This window comes from Oryctolagus cuniculus, chromosome 10 (assembly GCF_964237555.1).
Source record: "Oryctolagus cuniculus chromosome 10, mOryCun1.1, whole genome shotgun sequence".
In the NCBI taxonomy this organism is placed as follows: domain Eukaryota; kingdom Metazoa; phylum Chordata; class Mammalia; order Lagomorpha; family Leporidae; genus Oryctolagus; species Oryctolagus cuniculus.
In genome coordinates, this window is record NC_091441.1 from 33,649,980 (window position 1) to 33,664,950 (window position 14,971).

Genomic DNA, 14,971 nt, shown 5'->3' on the forward strand with positions numbered 1-14,971 from the left:
GATCAGGCATTACAATGCTGATGAAATCTGCTGATTCCTTTTGCATGATGTGCAATTAATATGTTAGTCAATTAATATGTTAGTCAAATGACTATGGTTAGTCAAACAGATACCCACAAAGTGGAACAAATTATGCAGAGTTCATTAAAGTATAACATTGGTTTTCCCCATCTAAAATTTAAGCAGTGAAATAAAACTTATCAGCTACAGTTGATTCAGGAAAAACCACATTTGAAAATTACATTATTTTCTTCCTTTCTTCATCAGCCATTGACAAGAATTTTGTAGGTCCTCATGCTCTTTACTTTGTAGATAGTTGTAGGAAATGAACAGAGGTGGACATTTTTATTGCCAATTCCAAGCTGGTAATCAACTGTGGTCCAGATTCTTTCCATTTTTTAGGAACAACAAAATCTTTGTCTGAATAAATCAGCAGATCGAATAAGCATGAAACTTCCAACACTGGCAGAAATGTCACAATAGCTATGATCTGTCTGATCACCGAATGGATTTCATCCTGGATAACTTTCTCACCCTTTTCTCTGGGAACACTGTCATCATTCACAATTTTGTCACATTTGATATCAAATTGCCATCTTTCAAGGATCTCACCACTTTCAATATTTGAGATGACTATCACCAATTTCTGAACTGAACAATTGTTTAACCAATTACTTAGTTGTTCCATCACATTCTTCAAGTATTTTATGAGCTTAGGATCAGCAGTTACAAGCAAGGTGAGTCCATATTTCCACACTCGTGTAAGGGTTTCAGCTGGATATTTGCCACACTGATAGAAAATGCTGTTGATGCCAAATGAGAAGAGCTCAGCCACAGTGTCAGCACTCTGGTGCAGGGGGATTCCCTGCTCCCTGTCCAGCTATTGTGCCATGGCCAGGACCACTGCTGCAAACATGCATTTCTGTTGTACAGAACAAGATGGCTGTGACTTCCACAGCCATACCCCACCACCCATTTCAAATGTAATGACCATGAAGGGCAATTTTTTAAAAAAAGTACACATATGTTGCTGCTAGCACTTTGATGCAACTATGCAGCAGGTGAAGCCTCCATTTGCAACACTAGTATCCCATATCTGAGTGCCAGTTCAAGTCTTAGCTGCTCAAATTATGATCTAGCTTTCTACTAATGTGCCTGAGTAGGAGCAGCAGATGGCTCAGTATTTGGGCTCCTGATTAGTTATAGAAGACTTAAAGGGAGTTCCTTGCTCCTGGTTTTGACCTGGCACAGCATGATGCAAGCATATGATTATGTATATTCATGCATATATATTGTGAGTGTGTATATTACATGCATGTAATTCACATACATTATAATTTATTTATAGAAATAAGACATAGGGGGCCAGCACCGTGGCTCACTTGGTTAATCATCCGCCTGTGGTGTTGGCATCCAATATGGGTGCTGGGTTCTAGTCCCAGCTGCTCTTCTTCCAGTCCAGCTCTCTGCTGTGGCCCGGGAGGGCAATGGAGGATGGCCCAAGTGCTTGGGACCCTGCACCCACATGGGAGATCAGGAAGAAGCACCTGGCTCCTGGCTTCCAATCGGCGCAGTGCCTGTCGTGGCGGTCATTTGGGGAGTGAACCAACGGAAGCAAGACATTTCTTTCTGTCTCTCTCTCTCTCTATATATATATATATAACTCTACCTGTAAAATAAAAAAAAAAATAAAGACATAGGGAACCAGAGTTGTGGCCCATCAGGTGAAGTCACCACCTGCAATACATGCATTCCATATGAGCACTGGTTTGAGTCCCAGATGCTCCAATTCTGAGCGGGCTCATTGCTAATGTGCCTGGGAAGGCAGCAGAAAATGGCCTGAGTGCTTGGGTCCCTGTCACCCATATGGGATACCCAATGGATTTCCAGGATATCCTAACCTCAGTCTGGGCCAGCTGGGCTCTCGGTGGCCTTTTGAGAGAGGAGTGAACCAGCCGATGGAATCTCTCTCTCTCTCTTTCTCTCTCTCTCTCTGCTTCTCCCCCTTGCTCTGTAACTTTGCCTTTCAAATAAATAAAATAAAATTTAAAAAGACATAGAAGTAATTCCCCTTTATTTTTCCCAGTTAGGCAAAAATAGTGATATGAAACAAAAAAATAAAGAATTCCAAATATTTTTCTTCCCTAAAAGTAAAAAAAAAAATGTAGAAAAAAAAAAACTGTTACTATAAATTCTTTTCTGGAAACTAAGAAAACACTTATGACAATGTTTTCCTTGATTCTCTTACTCAAGAAAAACTATGGAGGATTCTTTGTGGACCTAGCAGTTAAGATGCTGGTTAAGGTACACATACGCCATGTTGGAGTACCTGAGTTGGGTACTAAACTCTGGCTGCTGACTTCAGCTTCCTGCTGAGGTAGACCCTGGGAGATAGTGATGTTGGCTGAAATAATTGGGTTCTTATCATCCATTTGGTGCACCTGGATTGAATTTGCAATTCCAGGACCATCCCCACCGTAATTTATTGTGGGAATAGATTACAGTGAACCAGCTGATAGGAGCTCTTTTTCTCTCTCTATCTCTCTCCCTCTCTCTCTTTCCCCTCCACACTCCCTGTCTCTTTGTTTCTTTTTTCCATCTAAAATAAATAAATACTTATCATTTTTTTTAAAAAAAGCAGAAATTCTTGTTTAAGAAGAAGAAAAGGAATAGTTTTGGTAGCAACAGCAAACTGAGGCATTTTAATTAACTTAAACCCATCCTCTAGAACTTAGCTCAAAGATAGCCATGAAAATACCAGACTGCATTGCCAGCAATAATATAAAAAAGAATCACTTGTAAAAAAAATTAAAAAAAAACTCTAATTTTTGACCTGACCTCTCATAGTTACTGGAAGACCAGCTTAAAAGCCTAGTATTATTTCACCTAACTTGAAACTGTGTTGGTGCTAAAGCTGCTTTCCCATGAGTATAACAAAAACATTTGTATATTAATGTCTTAGGCTACTGCTCCCGAAGGTATACATAACAATCAACAAACTAACCAAAAATCATGGGAAGAGTTGCTTGGCAATGGAACACCTTTAAGTACTGGTAAAATTCCAACATAGTATTGGAATCTCAAAGGTCACATATTTGTTCAAGGTTAGATGGGAACTCAGGAAACATGTGAAAATCTGAAGACCTCACTTCTTGCTGACCTCAATGTTCAAGGGAAGGAGGAAGTGAAGGCTAGGGCAGAGTCACTGAGTATCTTTCTGTATATTGAAAATGTGCCACAACACAGTCACAGAACTGAATAATCAGTAAATATATAATAAATTATCAGAATGAACAGCAAATATTGACAAATATAAAAAGAGAGAAAATCTGGTATCCAAGCTTGTAAGAGTATGAGAAATGTCCAATTTTTAAGAAAAAATGTCAACTCACAAAGGAAGAAAAACATGGTTATACACAGGAACAAAAATAAATCAATAGAGAAACTGTGAAAATGTAGGCATAGTGACATACAATCTGTAGAATTATTATTTGGGAATCTACATGTTTAAAAACTTTCCTGAGTACAGCTGATGTAGCGACACAGCAGGTTAAAGCCCTGGCCTGCAGCACTGGTATCCCATATGGGCACCAATTCAAGTCTTGGCTGTTCCACTTTCTATCCTGCTCTCTATTGATGGTCAGGGAAAGCAGCAGAGGGTTACCCAGTTGTTTAGGTCCCTGCACCCATGTGGGAGACCTGGAAGAGGTTCCTGTCTCCTGGCTTTGACCTGGACTAGCCCCGGTCATTGAAGCCATTTGGGGAGTGTCTCTATCTGTCTCTCTCTGTGTTTCTGTTATTCAAATAAATAATAATAATAATAATAATAAATTTTTAAAAATGAAGTTCTCTGGATGCAAATAGATCAAGTTGGCATTGATATAAATATATTAATACTAATATGGGGATAATCTAAAAATAAAAGATCATCAAAAATTCATGAAAAAATATATTATTAAAAATCTGCCTTGATTTCAAAAAAGTTTGCACCAAATAAATCTCTTAATTTTTTCTTCCATTTTCTATAAACTGTTAGAAGTACTCTCATATTTATTAGTGTTCAAAATTTGAACTAACATTTAAAAGTGATCAAATTATAGAATACTATATTTCCAAGTGGACTGTATGAACTGAAAGTTGAACCTGTGCTAACAATATTCTATATTAGTTTTAATGAATAAAAATTAAGCTCCTTGCAGTAGTTAGAAAGGGAAACCTTCACAATTTTGTTTTCATGGAGATTGTAAGAATTTCAAAATGTTTCCAAATATATTATCACATTTTTTTTATCTTTGGGAGAATATAAAATACTACTGCTTTCTGGTTACTGAAATTCATTTTAATAAAGTTAATCAGGATATTCATGATTTCACAAAACTATTCAGCACATTACTAAAATTCAATTTTAAAAATGCCATTTTAATACATTTATAAACATGAAATACACATGCAATGCAGACATATGTATATTATGTTCATAGAGAGATGTACACAATGATATTTTTAGCGATTTTATCTGATGAGAAGGTGACTAGCTTATTTTAATAATTTTTTTTAAATAAACATTGTTTTGGAGCTAAGAAATAGTTTTACTATTGTGTAATTTTAACTTAGTTAAAATAGTCAAAAAAGTCCACATATTCTTCATCCAGATTTACCATTGTTTAAATATTGCCCCTTTTGTCTTATTATCTCTCTTTTGCTGTCCCAATATTCTCTGTCTGCTTCTCTTTCTCTCACTCTCTGAGCTTGAAGAACTTCCTGTAGCATTTATTACAATGTAATTCTACAAACAATAAGTTCTTTCAGCTTCTGTTTACTAAAATATCTATATCTGATACTCATTTTTAGGGGTATTTTTGCTGGACACAGAATTCTGAGTTGAGAGAACTCATCTGCTTTTTTTTTTTCTCTCTCTCAGAATTTTAAATCTGTCATTCCGGTTTTTCCTAGACTCCACTGTTTCTTTTATTTCTTTCTTTACATTATTTAAGGTGTATAAATTTAATGCTTCTCATATACAGATTCAAATTCTTTCTATGAAGCCAGCATCACCTTGATTCCTAAACCAGAAAAAGATACAACAGAGAAAGAGAACTGTAGACCAATATCCTTGATATCTGTAGATATGTTAGGCCCATTCAGTCAATAGTGTAAGTTAGTTTTTTTGTTGATTTTCTGGTTTTTGTTGATTTTCTGTCTAATTTATATGTCCATTGTTGACTTTCTGTCTAATTTGTATGTCCACTAATGAAAGTGATGTGTTGAAGTCCACCATTACTATTTTTTTGGATTCTATGTCTCCCTTTATATCCATTAACATTTGTTTTAAATAGCCAGGCACCTGGGCATTTAGTGCATATATATTTATTATAGCCACATCTTCCTGTTGAATGGATCCCTCAATCATTACATAGTACATATCTTTGTCTCTATTAACAGCTTTTGTGTTAAAGTGTTTCTTTAGAATACTAAATTTATATCCATATTGTGGCTGCAAGTCTTCTTTTTTAATTTTGAGTTTTATAAAAACAAGCTGAAAGACTGAATTCTCCTTTTCTCAGATGCTTGTTCTACTCAGGTCTTCAGCAGATTGGATGAGGCTTCTGCAGACTGGGAAGGGAAATCTTCATTATTCGTTCTACAAAGTCAATGTTCATCTCTTCCAGTGACATACTTATAGATACACCTGGAATAATATGTATCAAAATATCAGTATTCTCTGTGGCTCAGTCAAGTTGAGGCACACATCTTTGGACATTGTTTTTTTTTTTTTTTTTTTTTTTTTAAAGCATTGTATTTCAGAAAAGGTTTAAAAATACAAGCAAAAATTATGAGATGGTATTACAAAGAATTCCCATATACCTCTCACCCCAATTCCCCTACGCACATCTCATATTGGTCTCTTTGTCACAGTTAATGAACCACAATATTCATCCTCTATTTTTCATCTAAAAATCTTTTTACCCCTTCCATGACTCCCAGCATTTACTAATCAACATTCTCTGTCCAGATTGAATTTTTTTTATTTGACAGCTGGTTAGTGAGAGAGAGAGACAGAGAGAAAGGTCTTCCTTCTGTTGGTTCACCCCCCAAATGGCAGCTATGACCGGCATTGTGCCAATCCAAAGCCAGGAGCCAGGTGCTTCTTCCTGGTCTCCCATGCTGGTACAGGCACCCAAGCACTTGAGCCATCCTTCACTGCCTTCTTGGGCCACAGCAGAGAGCTGGACTGGAAAAGGAGCAACCGGGATTAGAACCCGGTGCCCATATGGGATGTTGGCACCGCAGGCAGAGGATTAACCAATTGAGCCATGGCGCCAGCCCCAGATTGAATTTTAGCTCCTTATATAAGGGGTGCATGAGCTATTTGTCTTTTTATTTCTGATTTTTTTCTTTCATATGTTGTCTTCCAATTCCATCCATTCTCCTGCAATGACAGAGTTTAATTCTTATTTTTTGTAGCTGAATAATATTCCATCATAAAAATGCATGCTCTATGTGTGTGTGTGTGTGTGTGTGTGTGTGTATGTATCTCACATGTTCTTTAACTGTTGATGGGCATGAAAATTGATTCCATATCTTTGCTATTATGAACACTGATGATATAAACATGGTAAAACAGGTATCTCCTTGACACAATGAGTTCATATTTTGGGGGTATATATCAATGGTATAATTGATGGATTTGTATAATGGTTCCATTTCTAACTTTTTAAGAAATGTCCCCAGTATTTTTCCACAGTAACTATACTAATTTACTTTCCTATCAACAGGATATAAGAGTTCCCTTTTCTCCACATCCTTGTAACATCTCTTCATTTCTGTCTTTTGGATTACAGCTGTTCTGATAGAGGTGAAGGGATATCTTACTGTGATTTTTATTTGCATTTTTGTGATAGCTAGCAATATTGAATTTTTTTTCTATATTTATTGGCCATCTGTATTTCTTCCTTTGAAGAGTGTCTCTTAAGTTCCTTGCCCAATTTCTTAACTGGATTGGTGATTTTTTTTTTTTTTTTGGTAATTTAGTTTTATGAGTTGCTGAAATATTCTGGATATTGAGCCAGGAACTCAATGCAGGTCTACCACATGGATGGCAGGAATTCAACTACATGAGCCATCTGCTGTCTCCCAGGGTCTGTACTAGCAGGGAGCTGGAATCATGAATCAGAGGTCAATATGTAACACAGGTACTCCAAGTTGCCTTCCCTAGAACTTCAAAAGCCAATTGGGAAATCATACTGCCTGGTGTTAGTATTAGAATAGGAAAAAAGAGAAAGTAGGAAGGAGACATCGCCCAAGTTGCCACTCCCTCAGTAACAAATAATACAGTATGGAGAGAAACCTTGCTTCCAGCTTAGGATAAGAAGAATGAATGAAGCCCAGACCTTAGATCTGAAATCCAATACCAGTCCAACTATGATAACAAATATTGCTGACATGACACCATGATCCTTGACTCCAGACTTATATCTGAAAATTGAGGTTTTGGACCCTCCACAGCCAGGCAAATTCCACTGCCATTACTCCTAAGTTCTGACTGACAGCAGAGCAAGAACCCAGGAGTAAGGTAAGAAAGGGAATTTAAAGCTTTGTGTAAGAGTTCCAAGTTGGGCTGCCACTGTGATAAAATTCAAGAGCCTCTAAATCCTGGCCAATACTCACAGAAATTCAAAATTTGGAGAAGAAACTGGCATCCTCTTGGGACAGACTCAGCTAGCTTTATCACTGCCATTCTCAAGGGTATCCAGTGAGAATCCCTGAGACTGTTCAGGATCTGATGACTGTGAAATTCTGCTCTGTCCTAGCTTACTGCTACTCTGAGTGGCCAAGTGGCACCCTTTAAGACACTCCTTCATCCTTTGACAGACAGCAGGAATCATAGGTCTTTGTTCCGGGACTCAATGTCAGGCAAGAAGAAAAAAACTCCGAAGATCCTAATGATTCCTGTCCTCAGGTAGGTACTGATGGACGTAGCCTCTGGACTTACCCTATTGCCTAAAAACCAGTTGATATTTTTTAAAAGATTTATGTTTAAAAGTCAGAGTTACACAGAAAGAGGAGAGGCAGAGAGACAGAGAGAGGTCTTCCACCCGCTGGTTCACTCCTCAGTTGGCTGCAATGGCTGGAGTTGTACCCATCCGAAGCCAGGAGCTTCTTACAGGTCTCCAACAGGGTGCAGGGGCCCAAAGACTTGGGCCATCCTCTACTGCTCTCCCAGGCCATAGCAGAGAGCTGAATCGGAAGTGGAACAGCTGGGACTCGAACCAGTGCCTACATGGGATGCTAGCACTGCAGGCCGTGACTTTACCCTCTACGGCACGGTGCCGGCCCCTCTGGTTGATTTAATTTATATTTTGATGACATCACCTGTGGCTGGTTGCAGTACCATGGACTATGAACCTATCTCAGTATCAGACAGATCATAGCCATGCTGGCTTTGTTCCTGTTCCCACACTGATCTGGTATGGGTGGACTATTTGTTCCATGTGTGAGCCAGTATTGCAGCACTGGTGGCCACAGGACTTGGTGTCTTGGTCTGCCCCAGATCTGGTGGGCTTGTGGGGACAAACCACCTCTTTTTCAACACCTACCCGATTCAGTCTGAATGAAACACCAGCTGTTTATATCAGGGCAATTCTGAACTCAGGTCATTGCTGAGGGACTGCTAGTGTGCTGTGGACATGGGGAAAATCTTAACTTTGAGTGCCACCTAGTGCTGCAGTGGTGGAAGAGCCCACAGTCTCAATACAACCAGATGGTTTAGAATTTTTGAAGAATGGCCACAGAGCTAGATTACAAAAATTGGAAAAACAAACAAACAAACAAACAAATTCAGCTTGTAATTATTAAACAACATCACATGCCAAAAAGCATAAGGAGCATAAGGAAATCTTAGGGAAAAGTGACTTCATGTATTGAAGAAAATAAGATGCTGGCGACCAACCACCTAGAATTTGGCAACCACCTAGAATTATCAAATGTTTGGATGAAGAATTTAAAATGACTGCTTTAAGGAAACACAACAAACTTCAAGAGAAAAAAATGTAATACTCTAACAGAAAGACTTGACATAGAAGTGAAAATAAGGTTTTGAAAATCACATAGAAATCTTTCAACTGAGAAGAACACTAAACAAAATTAAAAACACAGTAGAAGGTATGAATAGCATAATAGACCAATAGAAAAAAGAATCAGTAAGCTCAAAGGAAGACTGAAAATGTACAGTTGAAGGATTAAAAAATAAAGAAAAAAGGAGAAAATGAGGAAATTTGAGAGAACATTAAAAGAGCAAATGTCTAAATAATTGATATTCTCAAGGGACTTGAGAGTGCCAGAGAGGTAGAAAGTATATGCAAAGAAATAGCAATAGAAAATTTCCCAGCGTTTTCCTAATCTTCACAAACTTTTTCCTAAAGAATGACACAGCTATCTAGGTATAGGAAGATTAGAGTTCACCAGTCAGATTCAACTCAGTCAAATCTACCTGGAAACATACTATGATAAAGCTCTCCAAATGTAAAAACAAAGAGAGCATTCTAATAGCTGCAAGAGAAAAGAAGCAAATACCATATACATAAGGGTTCCAGTTCACATAACTGTAGACTTCTTGACAGAGCATTCCGGAAGGAAATAAGATTAATCTTTTACAGAAATGAAGAAAAAAGTTGCCAGCTTAGAATGTTGTACCCAAAAAAGCTATTATTCTCAAATTGAGAGATAAAGACACTACTGGATGAACAAAATTTAATATAATTTGTCAGCAGCAGACCTGTCTTACAAAATGCTGGGAAGTTTTTCAAACTGAAAGAAAGAGATGCTAAAGAGTAAGAAGAAAATATCTAATATAGTATACATGATATCTTAGTGTGAATACTAAAAGATCAATTAAAACAACAATGATTACATTCATTATGCTAAGAGAAGGGCATTATAAAAATGAGAAATCAAAAATTCAAAACAAGGGGAATAATGGAATATAAGCATGGAGTTCTTTATTAGGCAATTTTTGTCTCTTTTTCTAGCTTTATAATTAACATCAGTTGCCATTATTTCAAAAATAGCACTTTGTAATGAAATATGTTTTTACAAACCTTGTGACAACCTCAAAGTAAAAATCTATAACGGAATTACCAGAAATAATATGCAAGGAATGAAAACACATCAATAGAGAAAAATCAGAGACAGCAATAGTAAGATAGCAGAAAAGAAAGGATTTCAATAAGAATATAAGTATTAAAATGACAATGGTAAGATCTTACCTATCAATAGTTAACAGAAAATAAATTAAATTTGTATTAAATTCCCCAAATAAAAACAGCAATTGAATTGATGAAACAACATAAGATCCAACTATGTGTTGCTTCTAACAAACATACTGTACTTCTAAGAATATACACAGAAAGATTTAATAAGTTATTTCTTGCTAATGAACTCCATAAAAAGGCTAGGTAGCCTTACTTATATTTAATAAAATAGGTTTTAAAATAAAATCAGTAAAAAGAGGCAAACATTAATATATAATGAAAAAATATTCACATCAGTAAGAAGTAGCAGTTGTAAATATAAAAGCACCTAATACATTGGAGCACCCAAATATATTAAGCAAATAGTAATACAGTGAAAAACAGAAGTAATTGCCAAGACAAGAATAATAGAAGGTTTGAACAGTCCATCTTCAGAAATGGACAGATCATGTAGTACAAACATCAACAAAGAAACAACAGAGTTAAATTGCACCCCAGATCAATTCAACCTACAGATTTTACAGAATGTTCTATCCAGCAGCTGAAAAATACACATTATTCTCAATATCACATGGAGCATTCTAAGAAAAGATCAAATGATAGGTCATAAAACAAATTTCAATAAATTATAAAATAGAAATTATATCAGGTTATTTTCCTGGCCACAATACAATAAACCAGAAATCATTAAAAAGTGTAAGCTACATAAATGCATGAACATTAAATAACTTAGTCTTGAAGAGCCATTTGAGGAAATTAAGATGGAATTCTTAAAAATTCTTACATAAAATTGGAAACACGATCTCCAAAAACCCTTGGGATATGGCAAAAACAGAACTAAGGAGAAAGTTAATTGCAATCAATGCTTATATCACAGCTGAAACACCTTAAATATAAAACTCATCCCTGTGTCTTTGTGATTAAGAAAGCAAGAATAAATCAAGCTCCTAGCTAGAAGGGAAGAAAAATAAGATCAGAGCAAAAATAAATAAAAATAGAGATAAAAAATAAAAATTAATGAACAAAGTAGCTGGTTCTTTGCAAGGATAAATAAAACTCATAAATCTATAGCTAGAATAGGAAAAAAAGAAGATTCAAATAAATAATACAGATAAAAGAGACACTACAACTGAAAACACAGAGTTACAAAAGATTGTTAGATTATTGTGAATAATTATACAGCAACAAAGTTGATAACCTAGAAGAAAATGACAAATTCCTGAATACATACACCTTAACAATACTGACTCATAAATAACAGGAATACCTAAAATTCAAGAGCAGTTTGCAAAATTAAATTAATAAAACACCTCCTATCAAAGAACAAACAGATTCAATGGTTTCGCTGCTGAATTCTGTCAGACATTAAAAAATTAATGCCAATTCTTCTAAAGCTATTCCAAAAATAGAAAAGGGACTCCTTTGACTCTATGTTAAGAGACCAGCATTATCTTGATACCAACACCACACAAGGACACAGCAAGAAAAGAAAGCTAAAAGTTAGTATTCTTGATAAATATAGATGCAAAAATCCTTATCAAAATACTGATAAACCAAAACAAACAACACATTTTAAAGATGACTTGCCATGGCCAAGTGGGATTAATCCCTGAGATATAAGGATAATTCAACATACACAAAATAATAAGTGTGATACAGCAAAGTCAACAAAATGAGGAACAAAAATCATGATTATCTGAATAGGTGCAGAAAATGATTATGATAAAATCCAATGTTTCTTCATGACAAAAACTAAAAGAAGTGTATAAAAGAAACATACCCAACACAGTGAAAGTCATATATCTTTAAACAGATATTTCTCAAGAAATACAAACACCAACAAGTATATGAAAAATACTCAGCATTGCTAATCATCTGCTAATGTCTTGTGGAGTTTCCCCAATGTTTTCCTCTAGTAATTTCCAATTCACAGAACTTTGATAATTTCTGTTGTTTAAACCACCCAATCTATTGTTCTTATATGATAGCCCTTGAACACAATTACTTTGACTAACTGTGCATCTTTCATGGTTGAACTAAGACATCTCTTCCTTATATGAACTTTCAATCTTCATCCTGATGTATATGTTTTTAATTTGATTTGTTTGATAATCAGAAACAGAGAGAACTTCCATTTGCTAGTTCACTCCCAACTGCCTGCAACAGCTGGAGGTAGGCTGTGGCCAGATCCAGGAGATGGGATCACAGCCATGGCCTCTCACAGGAGTTGTAGGAGCCCAATTACTTGAGCTGTCACTACTGCCTTCTAGGTTCTACCTTGGCATAAAGCTAGAGTCAAAAGCTGGGCCCAGGAGTTAAACTGAGGTATTCTGAGAGGGGATGTAGGCATCTTGACCATTAGATTTCCTGGGTCAGTGTTTTTATCCCTATTACACCCCTAGACTCATTAGATCCCAGCCTATCATTTACTTAACAAAATCATAACATTTTCTCTATTTGGTGTAGATAATGAATTATTTAAATCAATATTGTCTATTTTTTGAAGATTTATTTATTTATTTGAAATTCAGAGTTACACAAAGAGAGAGGAGAGGTAGAGAGAGAGAGATAGGTCTTCCATCTATTGTTTCACTCCCCAACTGGCCGCAACTGCTGGAGCTGTGCTGATTCGAAGCCAGGATCCAAGAGCTTCTTCTGGGTCTCCCACACAGGTGCAGGGGCTCAAGGACTTAGGCCATCTTCTACTGCTATCATAGGTCATAGAAGATAGCTGGATCGGAAGTGGAGCAGCCGGGACTCAAACCAGTGCCCATATGGGATGCCAGTGCTTCAGGCCAGGGCATTAACCCGCTGCGCCACAGTGCTGGCAATATTGTCTATTTTTTAAATTGTGTCAACAGCTTTAAATTTGGCATTTATAATATTGTAGTCTCTGAATGCATCACCATTTAATAAATACATGTTAAAAACCTTATGATGTACAAAGAAGGAGGTACCTTTCTCTGAAGGGAGGAGAGAACTTCCACTTTGACTATGACTTTGTCTAAATAAGATCAAAGTTGGCGAACTCAAAAGGCTTCCATAGCCTTGGAAACTCATGACTAGAGCATAGGGTGATTACTGACGCCATAAACAAGAGTGTCAAATTGTTAAGTCAACAACATGAGTCACTGTGTACTTACTCCTCATGTGGGATCTCTGTCCTTAATGTGTTGTCCAATGTGAATTAATGCTATAACTAGTACTGAAACAGTATTTTACACTTTGCGTTTCTGTGTGGGTGCAAACTGATGAAATCTTTACTTAATATATACTAAATTGATCTTCTGTATATAAAGATCATTAAAAATGAATCTAGATGTGAATGGAATGGGAGAGGGAGCGGGAGATGGGAGGTGTGCGGGTGGGAGGGAAGTTATTGGGGGGAAAAAGCCATTGTAATCCATAAACTGTACTTTGGAAATTTATATTTACTAAATAAAAGTTTAAAAAAACCTTATGATGTAATATGAAAGGAATGTTTCAAGTGTTTAATAAAGCAAATTAAACAGTAATACACTTTATGTTATTGTAATGTTGGATAGGCTCATAGGTGTAAACGCAGCTGTCTTTGTTTCAGATAATCACATCTGGTTCATTTACAGACACATCACTCCTTTTCCATTCATGTTCTCATGTACTTTACTTAATAAAAAATGATCTGACAAAATGGTAGCCCTATAGGTGGGGCAAGCCAAAGTGGGGAAAAATTAAAATCAAGATTTTAATATATGAGTTAATATTGCTCCATTGGGTAATTATTAGACATCCACTATCTATTGGAGGGCATTTTCCACTTATCTCCAAGGAAATTAGTTCATGTTGAATGATAGGAGTAACCTACAGAAATGCTATTGCTTTAGAAAACACTGTGATTGCTGGGATGAAGAGAGGGAGATTAACTGATCAGTGTCTGGTAATTGAGCAATAAACAAAATATCTGTTGTAATTTAACTATAGTGTTTATATACAGATAGGGAAGATAATAACTAATATTAATAGTAATAATATTTAACATTTAATAACAGCTTACTTTGTTCAAAGTGCTTATATTTCTTAAAATTAAAGCAGTGATTTTTTTTGAAGAAGAGTCATGAGCCCGAGAAAGTGGGAATCATAATCATTCCATTTAATGAACAAGAAAGCTACAGCCTGTGACAGTTAATTAATTTGCCCCAGGTAATGTACCTTGTTGCTTGTCAGTTAGAATGCAAAATCTGTTTCTGTTTATATTATTTTCTCCTAAAGTGAAGGCTGCTATCAGAAAACTCTGCAAGCTACATTTTGCTTCCTGATTCATCTCCAGTCCCCAAAGCTCTTCACTTTTCTATTATCTTCCTGTTTTTCCACCTAGTATGAAGGCTGTTTCCTATGTGATACTACTCTAATTCACAATGCCATTGTTGTTTCTAAATAGCTGTGAGCTTTACCTTCTATCATATTCATTTTTAGAGATCACGAACTATTTTGTACTTTTTCAGTTTGTTTGTAAACACCTTGCATTCAAATATTTAAAATACTTTTCATAGTAAATTCTGAAATATAGTGAAATTTCATATCTTTCTGGATTGATGAATTCTAGAATAAATTAAAAAAACATATTGACACTTATTGAGGTAATGCACTAAATCACCACACTATATTATGGGATTTTTTTCTTCTATCTTCTTCAAAAACTTACTGGTAGTTGTTTCTGTGCTCTGTGTGTGTGTGTGTGTGTG

General features: G+C 36.0%; 1 pseudogene; it reads right to left on the reverse strand.

Moving 5' to 3' along the window:
- Nucleotides 1-263: 263 nt before the first annotated feature.
- Nucleotides 264-892, reverse strand: LOC100358000 (mitotic spindle assembly checkpoint protein MAD2A pseudogene; annotated as a pseudogene).
- Between the last annotated feature and the right edge of the window lie 14,079 nt (nucleotides 893-14,971).